The sequence below is a fragment of the Grammomys surdaster genome, unplaced genomic scaffold, assembly GCF_004785775.1.
Source record: "Grammomys surdaster isolate TR1022 unplaced genomic scaffold, NIH_TR_1.0 211, whole genome shotgun sequence".
NCBI lineage: Eukaryota > Metazoa > Chordata > Mammalia > Rodentia > Muridae > Grammomys > Grammomys surdaster.
The window spans coordinates 3,152,329-3,165,159 of NW_021604656.1; the positions used below are offsets into that span (position 1 = coordinate 3,152,329).

Below are 12,831 nucleotides of genomic sequence, written 5' to 3' on the forward strand. Positions count from 1 at the left end.
GTGTGTGTGTGTGTGTGTTTCCTGAATGACACTAAAAATGGCATAAGAATTTCACTGGACATTTTACACATTCAAAATCCAGATATAATATATCTTATTTAAGCAGGAGTGTTTATTAGCCACCTTACATGTATTAAGAATATGCATTAGTAAACTTTTTTTTAAAAAATGTGTGTTTTGTTTACTTGTATTATATATGCCACATGTATGCAATACCTGCACAGGTCAGAAGGGGGCACCTGATTCCCTGGAACTGGAGTTACAGATGACTGTGGCGAACTATGTAGGTGCTGGGAACTGAACCTGGGTCCTTTGGAAGTGCAGCCAGAGCTCTTAACTATCTCTCCAGGACCCCTCATGGCCTTTTTTCTATTGCACACAAAGACAGCTTGCCTTAGTCCTGAAGCCATCTCTCTAGTCCTTTGAAAACTTTTACATGTATGTAAAGTTTAGATATACAGCTGTTCAAATTTGCTGGTCACACACACACACACACACACACACACACCTACAGAAAAATCATCTTAAAACAGTTGACTATAAAATGGCCATTTAAAAGACCTTAATTTAAGCAGGTATGGAAGTGATCCCTGACTTTGCTAGGGCATGGCTTCCCGGGTAGCAAAAAGCAGTCAAGAACATAAACAGCTTAATAAAGTATGCACTGGATAACTATACGATACATACATACACCAATTCAAATATTAAACTACCCAGTCTTGTAGCATTATTTATAACAAAATGTATTGTCTCTTAGTGATACACTATCTTAGCATTAGAATTAATCTAACAGAGCTTTACGATTCAATAATAAAATTATCCCCTCCTAACACTGACAAAATATATGTGTGTTTTATACAAGGCAGAGAGAGCCCAGAAACCATACAAAAAACCCACCTTATATAGAAAGAAATGTTTTAAATTTGCCTAACAAAAAATTAGATATTTCCTGAGTATTTTAACAATTTAATCACTCTAAGTGAAATACATTAGTTATCTACCTTTGGGGTAAGATGTAACAACATGGCCTTTTTCCTATTGAACACAAAGACAGCTTGCCTTAGTCCTGAAGGATGGTAGGGCTTGTATCTTTAGAATTCCCAGCATGAAAAGAAAATAAACCTTAAAGATGTTTGACTGTACATAAGCCATCATTTCATGTGCACAGCATGTGTCTACCCATCCCACATTTGTCACTTGCATATTGAGAATATTCAGTCTCAAAAAAAAAAAACCAATTATAGGATTTTTAAGAACTACCTGATCCTGAAAATCCTACAGGAAGATTTTTTTTTCCTGCAAGGACAGATTAACTTTGTCCTCATGCTGCTTTATATACAAAATGACACAAAAAGTAATTACATTAATGCAAAGTATACTTTTGGATAAAGCACCATGAGTTTACAAAAGACTGGTCACTTAGAAGTCTCTCTAGAAGACGCCACGATAATGCTCATTTACTGTTATCCATGGCTACACAAATCACAGTCAAGTTCTTGTAAGCCCCTTGTTTCTCTGTGTCACTAGTGATTCATCAGAACTTAGGGCTTCAGAAAAGTCCCAAAGAAAAAGACACTTCAGCCTTCCTGGTCAGATGGCAGATGTCCTGATACTCAATAGAAATCTAAATTCTAAATTTCCTCCCCACTGACAAGGCCTGTCATTCAAATGGCATAGTAGCTCAAACTACCCAAGAGCAACACATAGCTTAGAACTCCAAGGTGTGCCAACTGGAGAAAGACTTACAGAGGTTCAAACCTTTGAGGATTTCAAACGCTCATGTGTGTTCACTAAATAAAGACAAAAGGCAGCTGGTTGTGACTATAGGGGAAAGAAAAGTCTTCAATAAGACGACTCCAGCTGCTGTTCCAGTCATCCGACCTTTTCTTCCTACTGGAGATCAACTGTAAGTGGATGTCACCCCAAATGTGTCATTATCTGTAGGATGCCTGTTACCAGAGCCTGGGCCATGGTATCCCTAATGGGTTAGGCTTAGCACCTTCCCACAATAGGCTGATTAAAAAGACCAAGTACTCAAAAGCAGAGAAAAGAAATGTATCCAAGTGGCCACATTAAGAAGTAGGAAAGGTACACTGAGCCCCAAGTTTGTCTTCCAGGGTCCTGACATCCTGACATCGGGTTTAGGTTTAAGCAAAGGTCAGAGGCATGCAGAGCTAAGTGGTCAGGTCAAGGTGTGGTCCCACCGATGACAGACTAACCCACTGTTTCATCAGCTCCTGCCTCTTCTGCAAGCTGCTCTGACTTGGTATGAGAACTGCATGGCCTCTTTCCTAGAGACAAGCTCCCTACTTGCCTGGCATCATGGCCAATTCTTTTCCTTCCCCATCATGAGATGCTTGGGAAATTCCAGTTTCTTCAGTTTCATTGTCTGAGTAGTCTGATAGGTGGTGTGCGTGTGTGCATGTGTGTGCATGTGTGTGTGCATGTGTGTGTGTGTATTTGTGTGAGTGTGTGTGAGTGTGTGTGAGAGTGTGTGATTGTGTGCATGTATGTGAGTGTAAGTGTGTGAGTGTATGCATGTGTTATTGTGTACATGTGTGTGTATGTGTGTATGTGTGTTTGAGAGAGTGTGTGTAAGTGTGTGAATATATGCATGTGTGAGTGTGTGTATGTGTGTGTGAGTGTGTATGTGTAAGTGTTTGAGAGAGTGTGTGTAAGTGTGTGAGTGTGTGTATGTGTAAGAATGTGTATTTGTGAGTGTGGGTGTGTGTGAGTGAGTGTGTGTGAGTGTGTGAGTGAGTATCTCCTTAGAATATCTTCACTTGTCATAACAGTTCAAGGATCTTTTGTGAGGCTCTGGTGAGCTGAGACCTGTGATGACTTTTGTGTCATGACATATTCAAGTGAGCACAGGAGAAGGTTCAGATTTGGGGGAAAGGCTTGGATATGAGCCCACCAGAGGAAGTGTTAGATTTAGATCATGTGACCAGAGATAACCCAGTAGCGCACTGACCACCTGAGGATACAATGTTCATTGCAAGTCATAAGCTCTTTGTTGTCAAAGTCAGCCATACCTACTCACCTACATGGTTACTTACTGAGTCCTGCCAGACCTATGGAGAGCTAGCCTAGAGACCATGACTCAGGGCCCACCTCACCTTCATCACTCAAAAGCGGATCTTCTCTGCAAACCACTTTCAGGAGCTTGTTCAAAGCTCCCCTGGCAGCTTTCCATGCCGGAAACACCAGGCTAAAAGGCAGAACTAAAACTTCTAAGGAAAACAAAACAAAAGAGATCACTTTAGAGGGGCCACTTTCACACTCAGCTGTGAACAAAGAAGGAGCCCACCTCCTGCACTAGGGCAAGGCTGTACATGCCAGAGCCCAAAGCCACATGGGAAGGGAGTTATCATGGTACCCTGGTAAGCCCAAAGCTGTATGGGAAGGAAGCTGACGCAGCCTGGTACCATGGTAATGAGATTCCAAGGACCCAGTGGTTCCCAGCCTAACCACACACCCCGTGGAGGCACAGGAAGTAAGTTGTAAGTGACCAGAATTCACTTCCTTCTCTGAGATGAGCTGCCCTCCGCTGGAGAATGGACTTGAACTGAGCGTCCCTGCCTAGTCTGTCAAGAAGGAAGTAAATCTGTAGCTGTGGGATTCAGGTGCGAGTTCTGGGCTACTGAAGACACAGATCTCGCTCCATTTTGGGAACCTTGAGGAACTCGCTGCCTCTCTCAGCTTCCCAGTCTCAGCAGAGAACATGAAGCTGTCTGCACAAAACTACCCAAGGAATGAATGTGCTGTCACCAGAATCCAGCCAAGAATGTTTTAGAATACATTAGAGGAAAATCCTTTTTAATGTCCAGATAAGAAGGTACTTTTTGGATTAGATATGGAATGAGAAAGTGTCTGCTCCAGCAGCACAGACAGTACACTGCCAAGAGCCATCTAGGAAAGGCTAAGGCTAGCAGATGACTTTCCTGGAGATAGCCCACCGTTTTATGGCATGGTCTATGATAGGTGAGCTCTGAGAGGCAAGGGCCCAAGAGAGTTCATCCCAGGATTGCTTCTTGCTATTGATATGCCTCTCCCACAACTATTACATAGTCTAACGATTCCTAGGCATCAGCTCACCTATTGGGTAAACTTCCCGCAGATCAACACAAAGATGAACTTTCATGAATTAATGTTGCTTTGATGAATTAATGATTTCATAAAATTCCTGATTTGGTTCATATGATTTTAGGAAGAAAATTTTAAGAGATGGTTTTAGTCATTTTGCTAGAAAGATGTAATAAGGGGCTGGAGAGATGGCTCAGAGGTTAAGAGCACTGACTGCTCTTCCAGAGGTCCCGAGTTCAAATCCCAGCAACCACATGGTGGCTCACAACCATCTGTAATGAGATTGGATGCCCTATTCTGGTGTGTCCGAAGACAGCGACAGTGTAATCGTAAATAAAATAAATAAATAAATAAATAAAAAAAGGAGAGAAATCTGAGTGTCTTCAGAGACATTCGGCCATTATTTATAAAAAAAAAAAAAAAAAAAAAAGAAAGATGTAATAAAGGTAGAATCAAGAATAGAATGTGCCGACTCCTCATAAGTCGTAAGTAAAGCCTGCATAATAAGAAATACAATGCGCTTTCATACTTACGCTAAAAAAAGAAATAGGCTTGGGAACAAATTGTGTTCAAGGGAAAATATTCAGGTTCAAGGATGAAGCCACAGGTGTGCACTGTGATAAATCAAGGCCATGTGAAAGCTGTTGCTTTGAACTTATAATGAACTTACAGTATGAATCACTGCTTTGAACTTGTCATTGATACTTTTCTGTAACTCCCCTTTTTGGAACATTTTATCTATGAGGTAATTCTTACATGGAGAACTTTTTGTCTAAAAGCTATAAAAAAAAAAGCTGAAAGTCATAAAGAAAGATGGTGTGGGCATTTTCTGCTTCACTTGGTATGTGTGTTGTCTGTGTGAGTGACTTCTTTCCTTTCCTTTCTTTTCTTTCTGGTTCAAAAAGAGTTAATGAGCTCCAAACTTCTTGCCTAGCCAGTGAGGGGCTCCTGGCTGATTAGTCAGGGAAAGGATCACTAGCAATAGCCTAGTTCCCCACTGCATGTGTTAATTGCCAGAAATCAGTGCTTATTTAAGCACAAATAATAAAAGAATTATAAAATAAGAGATTAGCACTTATTTAAGCACAAAGAGTTAAGTTTTCAGTGCTTATTTAAGCACAAAACAGTAGTAAAGAGTTAAGTTCTTAACACTTAATAAAGCACAGAGAGTTAAAGAGAAAAGAAGCTAGCAGATTTCCAACACAGAATAAGCAAGAGTGTTAAGTTTCCAGAGACCATTGGATTCTAGCCCCAAGCACAGTTAAAGAGAGTTACAAGGCTGGAGATCAGAAGTCTTTTGGCCTTCGTGCAACTCTGTGTTACACTTCAGCTCCAGACCCCAAAAGGCTAGTGTGACCCCTGGCAGTAAACCCAGAGTGACACAGAGAATGAGCATGGACGCTGTGCAAGGAAGACGTGCAAATTCATGAACATGAACCTTATGCAAGAAAGATGTGCAAATTCACAAGCATAAATCCTGTGCAAAGATGATGTGTAAATTTATGAGCACGGACCCTGTGCAAGGAAGAAGTGAAAATTCACAAGCATGGATCGTGTGCGAGGAAGACGTGCAAACTCTTGAAGCATTTTATATTTTTAAATGGAAAAGGATTTTTAAGAATGAAAAAGTGGGAGGAATTGGAGGAGGGAAAACCATAATCAGAATGTAGTGTATGGAAAAATATCTATTTTGAACTTCAGTCTGTTGCCATGCTGTGCGGGTGGGGTAGAGGACACTCAGAGGCCCCAGTGCCACTAGGATGAGCAAGTTAGTGATGGAGAGATGGAAGAAAATGAGAAGTGAAGCAATGTGTGCACACTGAAGGGAGGGTACTGAGGAACAGCCAGATGTGAGCAGCCTGCACTGCCATCTGAGGTCCTAGCTCGTGCTGCTGCCAAGGACCATGTCTAGGTCCATGGTCCTGCAGCAGTGAGGGTCTGTGTAGATGTCCATAGCTCATGTTACCACCAAAGGCCATGTTGATTGTCTTAGTTAGGGTTTTACTGCTGTGTTCAGACACCATGACCAAGGCAATTCTTATTAGGACAACATTTAATTGGGGCTGGCTTACAGGTTCAGAGGTTCAGTCTATTATCATCAAGGCAGGAAGCATGGCAGCATGCAGGCAGACATGGTGCAGGCAGAGCTGAGAGTTCTACATCTTCATCTGAAGGCTGCTAGTGGAAGATTGGATTCCAGGCAGCTAGGACAAGAGTCTTAAAGCCCACACCCAGAGTGACACACCTACTCCAACAAGGCCACACCTACTCCAACAAGGCCACATCTTCTAATAGTGCCACTCCCTGGGCTGAGCATATACAAGCCATCACACTGATGTCTCTGGTCTGGGCTGACACAAGGGCTATGTTGATGTCCAAGGGTTACACAGAGCTGGCCCCACCCCTCGGCTGGGCAGTGCTGCAGAGCTGGCCCTGATAGAATGGGTGTGGGAGAGCTGGCAGGCTGACCAACTGAACTGCCATCAGCTACCATCCAGGCCCAGATTCAGGGCTTCGAGGTGACCCACCCAATCACTTAACCCATCTATGAACCGCTGAAGTGTGTGAAGGGGCCAATCCTGCAGATCCAAAGCATCTCCATGACACAGGGCAGCAACAGGATATCAGAGAGGAGGAGCCCCAGTGAGGTTCCAGTATTGATGGAGTAGCAGAAGCCAGAGTCCTGGAACCGGACTCAGGACGAATTGTAATGAACATTTGTAAGTAAATTTGTTTGGGTCGAAGGGTGACTGCATGACACACTGACACAGTGCAGCTTCCACAAGAGATTTCTGTTGTTTGTTTGTTTGTTTGTTTGTTTGTTTTATCTTTGTCTTTTGGAGTTTTTCTTGGCAGTGGGAGAGGTTAAGGATGGAGGGTGACTATGGAAGGGGGGACGATGAGAGTGATTAGGGGTACATGATGTGAAGTTCACGAAGAATCAATAAAAAGGTTTTTTTCAAGGAAAAAAATCTATTTTTAATTTTTAAAAAACATGAAAAGCACAAACCACAGGGGAAAGAGTTGATTTGATTAAAATCCAAAGCCGCTAGGTGAACGAGATCAATGACAAGCTGGGGTGAGTAGCCAACGGTGGGGGAAGGGTTTTACGGACACTGGAGAACAGGATACTGTAAAGGAATCCTATCAATCAGGGATAGAAAGGCTGTCAACCTAAACAGCAAATGGATAGTCTCTGAAAACTGAACTGGCTCAGGAAGGCACGCGCGCGGGAAATTCAAGAGGGCATAGCCTCAGAGCAACGTTTGTAAAGGGGACTTGCAAAGGGTCACATAGAGCAGACATTCTTAGTTGAGTATATCACTTACAGGTGGTGACAAGCCCCTCAGGCAGGCAGCTGCTGGACATCTGTCCTTGCAGAAGCATTTTCTCCACCAGGCTGTAGTGGTCTCTGCCCGGCTCTGGCCATGTAGCTAGTTACCGTTCTTATTACTACCGAGTGACTGTATGTGGAATCCCTGTGTCCCGAGTTGTCTCTTTGGGTATTTTTATTACAGTTTGACAGGCATGATTCCGCTTGAATTCTGGCAAACATTCCCAGGACAAATAGCCAAACGAAGACTCTGCAAAAGTAACAAGAAACTCACGGGAGAAGAAACAGCAAGATCTCTCCCAAAACAAACAACAAAAGACAACCCACAAATGCACACACACACACACACACAAAAAGTCACCACCATTACTAGCAAAGAGCAAATGAAACCAAGATTCTTTATCTTAATGTTTCACAAAACAGTTATGTCTGGCCACATGTGGGCGCTAGGAAGACAGAGAGCATCAAGAGGCAGTGGACAAAGAAAACGTGTATGGGCTCTACTGCAATCTCTCCATCACAGGAAACTCTTGAGCCACTGTATCAGATAAAGGAACTGACAGGTTCTAGAGGAGTTCTTGGAAAGTAGCTCATCTGCCCATCAACTGTACAACCCATGGGTCAACAAACTCTGACAAGGGACAAGAGTTTTTACAGTTGTCACCTACATGGGGACTGGCTCCAGGATCCCCAGCAGATTGGAGGATGTAGTTCCTTTATCTGAAATGGAATACTGTCTGCATATAGCTGTGTACCTCCACCTGTAGACTTTGAGCCATCTCTGGATTATTTAGGATATCTAATGCAATGCAAATGCTGGATTAGCGCTTTATCCTGGATTATTCCGGAGATAATGGTAAGGAAAGAGATTCTGTGTTCAGCACAGATGGCTTTCCTCCCTGAATTTTTTTATCTGCAGTTGATTAAGTCCTCAGACGTGGAATTCACAGGCACAGAGGAACTGGTATGCTCAGGCGTTATGCCGCTACTGTGACTACTCATTTCACCATTAGGCAAGGAAAGCTACCATAGAGAAAATAAGAAAGATTTCTTGCCAGGCATCTTTATTATAGTGACACTGTCTTTAAGCCCTGTGTGACAATCCCTGACACATGGTCATGATGGCCAGGGAAGATGAGGCAACCTAGAAGCCCACCTACTTCCTTAAGATCACCCAACTTCTGGATGATTATCCAAAACGCTACCCTGTGGGAGCAGACAATGTAGGCTCTAAGCAGGCCAGCAGATTGGCATGTTCCTGCAAGGAAAGGCTTTGGTACTGATGAGAAAGAACACCGGGATGTGCTCAGCTATCTGGAGGTATCTATAAACTTCCTAGCTCTGGAGAAACTGCTGAAATCAGGGACATGCTGCTGGTCAATAAAGAGCAGCCTGCGGTCCGGTCATGGGAGGTCACTGTGCCAGCTCCGAATACTGGGGTGGAAGAAGACCTCTTTGTCCCAGGTCTTTAGGTATTGCCACTAAAATCTCCAGAGGCAACAGTGACATTTTGAGCGATGTGAGGGGATGACAGAGGCACAGTGAGAGCCAGCGAAGCCACACTACAGAACACACCCAACAGCTCCGCCTTCTCCTTTGGGCTGATTACCCAGCAGGTGTTAGACAGTGGCAGCATCTAAAGCCTGGAAGTGTAGCCCCAGGCAGGGCTGAAGCCAAAGAAGGGTGGGGGTGGTCAGATGAGGCTGTGGGATTTGGTCTCTGACTAATTCCCTCAAAGCAACAAACCCAGCCAGTTTAGCCAGAGAAACAGGGCAATAATAGCTTACTTCTCAGAAAAAGAGGAGGAGGAGGAGGAAAGGGGTGGGGGGAACAGCCATGGGCTATGTTCTAATAAAGCTCAGTTTTTAAAAGTAGAATAACAACATACATTGAAAATGTTACAGGACAATAGACAAATATTGTGTACATATTTTAGAACAGAGGAAGCTCAAAGACAAGCTGACACATTCCCTTGAGTTGATTTATAGGCACGCCCAAGCCATGCATGCTAAGCCACATTGTTCTGGGACATCAGGCTCTCCCTCTCTTTAGCAGAATGCAGAGAGCTGCCCTATTAAGGCGAGCCAAAAAGATTCTGATAGACGGGCCCCTATTTGATTTGCTGGTCTGGGAGTTGACAAGCAGGATGCTCTGTGGAACATTGCTCACCAAAATACATATCTGTGCCACATGCAATGTATACATTCCTGAATATGGACTAAATTTCACACACGAAAACTTGTACAAAAATAGGAAACCTTCAGCAGGCTGTGGCACACACACCTTTAATCCCAGCTCTCGGGCAGCAGAGGCAGGGTGGATCTTTGTGCGTTTGAAGCCAACCTGATCTCAAGTTCATAAGCAAGCCATGAGGAACAAAACCACTAAAAAGTGGCATTCTTCCATGGCCTCTGCTTCAGTTCCAGACTTCCTCAGTGACAGAGTATGACCTGAGAATTGGAGGCTGAAGTAAACCCTTTCCTTAGTTATTTTTGATCATGTGATAAGCATAACACAGTGACAGAATGCTGCTGGAGCGATGGCTTAGGGACAGAAGACAAGAGTGGGAACATCAGAGGGGTCTGGCTATCAACTGGTTGTGTTTAGGCATGATCAGACACTGGCGGTAATGATCCCCATTTCTGTGCCTTGTTCTTTCCTTCTTTCCCTTTCTCTGCTTCCTCAGAGTTAACTCCATTCCCAGACCTCATGTCACAAGATGACTGCACTGTCTCTAGCTTATTTACTTTGTTTCTTATTTTTCTCCAGATGGCAAGAGTCATAGTATATTTCTTAAGTACTTAACTTTCTCTCCTTGGCCCAAGTTCTCCTCTCCAACCCACTCATGGTGACAAATATGATAACATTAGTCAGGCTTGAGTAAGCGACTCTGGAAGCAGAGAGGGATCCAACTTTACCAGAAGCCAAAGTACTGGTAAGGAAGGTGGGGCATTGCTCGGAAGGAGATTGGACGAGCCCGTTCATAGTTACTTATTCACAATCTGCAGATAAGTGTTCTGCTCTGAGAGGTGGGAGACGAGAATTGTCTGTGTCTCTGTGGTGGAGGCCTTAGTGCGAGGGCAAGGGAGAGAGGGGGAATCCATGCAAGAGAGCATCACAGGAGGGATGCTGTCGTGGGAGACCAGAGTGCCCATTCCTCACAAGGTCAAGTTCTGTGTTGTAACTTGCTTCCCGGGTGACTTCGGACATGCACTTATTTCTCTGCCTCATTCCTGATCTGGAGCACCCATGGAAGGTTTCTGTCAGAGAGCTGGAGAACGTGGGCAGTCTTTGGCCCAGAAGGAAAACTTCACATACTGTAATGGCTCTTATAACTCCTTGCTTTCATAAGAGACTCAATTGTAGGTAAATCATTGATTCAGAAAGCTTTTGGAGAGGGGAAGGAAGCAGTCACGTCAATTGTAGGAAATAGCCTGAATTTGTACATGTGAACCGCATCCCTTCAAACCGTGGAAAGGAGCAGTGTAGAATCGTCAGCGGGAAGGTGCAGACCTGGGGGTTTGGTGCTGTTACTAGGTGTTTATGGGGTCTGTTATCCGAAGGATCCATACCCAGTGATGTCCTAGGCTTGTCCTCTCTGTGCCTCTGTCCCTATTGACTCTCTATTGGAGCTCAGAATCCCATCCCCCTCCCCATCTACATAGAAAACAAACAAACAAGCAAACAAACACCCCCCACTCATTTGCATTCAAAGGAATCATCTGTGTTTCATCCTTGCCCCTAACAATAGCTCCTTTACCATTCTCCCTCCACCCTGTGCCATGTCAGGCTTCACTGGCGCTGGAATCAGCCTGTAATTTCCATTCTGTACCCTCTTCCCCTTTGGGTGATTACCACTCTCCCTGTGTAATTACCAGCCTCCCTAAATAGAATTTTAATGACCGTAAGACATTTCATTGTGTGTCTGGGATTGTTGTATTTAATCATTTGCTATTTTTTGAACCTTCAGTAGTTTCCAAGTTGTCACTAGGGGTTGATCACTTATCAGTGACTCATTTTCTGGGAAAACTTATTGCCTATCCCTGATAGCATCACCAGAAAACAATCTCAGATCCAGGAATGCTGCACCAAAGGTCGGGACCTGTCTTGGGCTCTTCAGAAATCTGTCAGCACCATACATAGTCTTGCAGATCACGTCAGGCCTGTTGGGGATGCTGTGCGCACGTAGCTGTACTTGAAGAAACACGAGCACGCCCATGTTCAACATTAGCGACAATGCCTGTGCACACACGGAGCAGAGCGTCTGCCGTGAGACTGGGAAGCCTTGTAACTAGGGAAGCAACCCTCTAGGATCTGCCATCTGCAGACTGGGGTCGGAGGACTCCAGGAAGGTTTACATGGCTGCCACTAGCTGATGGATTCCAGCTCAGACACCAGACGAAAACTTAGCCTAAGTGTCCCTGTGAAATCAGACAAAGCTGTGAGCTGAAAGCTTCCTCTTCCTTCCCTGAAGAGTGACAGGCCCCCAGGCCACTTCCCCCCCCCCCCCCCCCCCCCCCCCAACCCCCCCCTTTCCTTCCGGGCTTTCTTGGTCCTCAAACAACTCTCAGGGGTGCAAGAGAAGTTCCTTCCTTCCTTTGTTTCTTTGTTTGTTTCTTTGCTTTTTTCTTTTTCTTTTTTATCTTGTTTTGTTTTCGAGACAAGGTTTCTCTGAGTGGCTCTGGCTGTCTAAACTCTACCAGTTGGTAGCCAGACCCCTCTGATGTTCCCACTCTTGTCTTCTGCCCCTAAGCCAATGCTCCAGCAGCATTCTGTCACTTACGCTCCTTCAGCAAGCCCCATTTCCTGTGGAGAAGCTCTTGAGTATTCTGCACCTTACCTAGTGAGTGACCACTTCCTAAGCTCTGGGAATCCAGCTTCTCAGTCCTTAGCTATGTGAAGACCCTGCACCTTTGTCATTAAGTTATTAAAGATAAGACAAAGCTCTTTAGGTGTGCAAAGACCCTACAGTCCCATGTCTATGTTACTACAGATCAGGATCTAGGTCCTTACCCCAGAACCAATTGGTGACTTTAGACTGTAAGTTGCCTGGTGTCTTTGCTAGGTTTCTGTTGTTGTGTTATGTTTATCACATGATCAAAAATAACTTGGGAAGGAAAGAGTTTATTTCAGCGTCCAATTCTTAGGAACTGGAATTCCATCACTGAGGAAGTCAGGAACTGAAGCAGAGGCCATGGAAGAAGGCCACTTAGTGGTTTTGTTCCTCATGGCTTCCCTCAGTTTCTTTTCTTATTCAACTCAGGACCATAAACCCAGAGGTGGTACCATCAGCAGTGGGCTGTATCTTAGTCAGTGTTCTATTTCTGTAAAGAGACACCACAACCAAGGCGACTCTTATAAAAGAAAACCTTTAATTATGAGCAGCTGGCTTACAGTTTCAGAGGTTCCAG

At 44.2% G+C, this 12,831-nt stretch overlaps 1 pseudogene; it reads left to right on the forward strand.

Annotated features, from left to right (window-relative positions):
- The first annotated feature begins 8,541 nt into the window (after positions 1 to 8,541).
- LOC114624862 lies at positions 8,542 to 9,075 on the forward strand (annotated as a pseudogene).
- The last annotated feature ends 3,756 nt before the right edge of the window (positions 9,076 to 12,831 follow it).